We start from the raw sequence: 2,432 nt of genomic DNA, 5'->3' as shown, positions 1-2,432 counted from the left end.
ATATATATATATATATATATATATATATTAAAAAGCTAAATTCTTATTTTCTCCATGATCAAGTGTTTGGTTCTGTTGCAAAGTAAGGAAACAAAAGTGAAAAATATCATCAAAGGCATTATTATACTATGCACATAAACAGTAAGTCGGGATCACTAATGTGTGGAGCAACATTCTAGAAAAGATTAAAATTGAGAAGTTATTGTCTTTAATTAAAAGTAGTAGTCATTTTCTTATTAGGCGTCAATGAAAATGGAATTTATATTATTAGAATATTAATATCAAGTATCCCATTGCTTTTATATCAGACAATTAATCCTTTATCAGATTTACTGGAATTCATTTATAGCAAATTGTACTAACCAAAGATTTATTGTAAGCCACACTTTTTTTAGCGCCGCTCTTTCATTAGCTCTAACATTTGTTTGTCATTTTTTAGAAAAACCTATTCTGGGATGTTTCTAAGTTTATTGTGCTCTTTATAGACTTTATTACATTGCAACTTTTTTTTTCTTTTCCAAAGAGATTTCATTGAAAATATTTTTAAGGATAGAAATACTCCCATGGTTTTTTTCTTGCTCTGATGTGTTATATTCATTGTTTTGTTGTTTTGATTTGTTTCTTATCTCATTGATAGACCTACACCACTCGTCAGACAACTTTTAGTTTTTTTTAAATAGTATTAAAGAATTTAGTAAGCCAAGAACTCCAAAATCTTATAAACAGTTTCACACCTCAATTGGGATTAACATCAGGTCCTACTAATTTTTCACCATTGGTTTTCTTTAAAATCACCTCAAACTTTTTTCTTATTATTATTAACGATATTATGACCACTAAGGTCGATCGTATTTTCAGAAACTTTATTGAAATATTTATTAAAATAGATCACCTGCCTATAGTGAATATCTTTCTATAAGTAAAGTTCTTTGTTTTTTTTCATTTTTAATACACTTTACTTGAATTAAATATTTATTTTTTTATCTTTATTTGGCTAGTTTATATATATATTTGTCACCCTCTTTCTTTTTAATTTATTATAAATATCGCTAAAAGTAAAATTTTTAACGTCACAAATTGCTCTCTTAGACTCCCCGTGGACTACCTTATATTTTTTCTACCTCAAGAACCTTTAATAAAAAGAGAGAATAAGGACCAATGATACTATTCAACGACTCTTGAGAAGATGATTGCCCCCAATACTCTTAGGTTATTTTTAGTCCTAGCTCGATTAAATTGATTAACCTGTGGACTGCATCACTTTACAAAAATGTTTTAAGTGAAAGTTTCTTTTGCATGATAAAATAAATTTTATATGCATGAAAGTTAAATTCAAATGAAACTTATAAAGGTCCACATTTAATCACTTGGATCGAGGTTAGGACAACCCTCCATAGATTGTCAGGTTGGTAGCTCTTACTTAATGTCGGGAAGCACACAGTCCAACTCTGAGCCCCCACCTTTACTAATGTCTTACACCCAGTTTTGGTCTTCCATATGTGACTACAGATTTTCTTTTACTTGTGTTTTGCTATGAATTATTTTCTGTCTTTTTCTCGTACCAGATATTCTTGATTACTTTCCTGCAATTTATTTAAATTTCCTGTAAATATATTATGTTTTATGATGCCAACCATGCAATGGTAGCAAAAGCTTAGGTACGCATTTATATTTTATGCAATGCAATTTTCTTTATTTAATTTACAGCATCTTACCTGTGTTTATTTACTTTACTTGCAAAACTTTTCCAAAACTGAAAATTGCAAAACCATTTTCAAAATTAAACAACGTTTTTTAAACAAAACAAAAACAACAAAAAACATAATACGTCCTCTTAAATTTAAGAGAGTCCATCAGATGAGGTAACCCATGGTTGTTAACAAGATCTACCCAGTTTAAATGAGCTTAACAACTCATTTAGGCTAATTAAATTCAAGAGAAAATAGTGGTACCGAGACTAGAGAACCGTGAGATTCTAACCGGTGTCGCTCTAATTAACTTTAACCCTCCCATAATGCTTGGACAACCAAAAAATTTGTCACTTAAACACACTTGGTAAAACCTTTTGAACCTTAGATCTTAGTCTTGCTACTTCGACGAGGAGCTTAAAGCTAACTCTGTGGGCAGCACGACGAGAATGTACAGAAGAACAACTTCGAGACAGCGTGGATCTACAACAACAATCTTTTCTTAGAGTTAAACAACAAGTCATTGGATTTCGAGATTGTTTGTCTAGTGCAACATAAATCCTCACTTTATCTTTAGGCCTTTGCACATCGATGTTGTGCAATTTAAGTCCTAGCTCGCCTTAGGCTCTGAGGTTGTTTTTTGTTACGACATAAATCCTCCTATCTTCCAGGCTATTTGTATGATTGTGTCATGCAAATGTAAGGCCTAATTAATAAAACTTGATAGGATGAAACATCTAATAA

The sequence above is a fragment of the Phalaenopsis equestris genome, unplaced genomic scaffold (assembly GCF_001263595.1).
Source record: "Phalaenopsis equestris unplaced genomic scaffold, ASM126359v1 Scaffold000002, whole genome shotgun sequence".
Classification (NCBI taxonomy): Eukaryota; Viridiplantae; Streptophyta; class Magnoliopsida; order Asparagales; family Orchidaceae; genus Phalaenopsis; species Phalaenopsis equestris.
The sequence above is the reverse complement of the archived record's forward strand: the minus strand, read 5'-3'. Positions refer to the sequence as shown.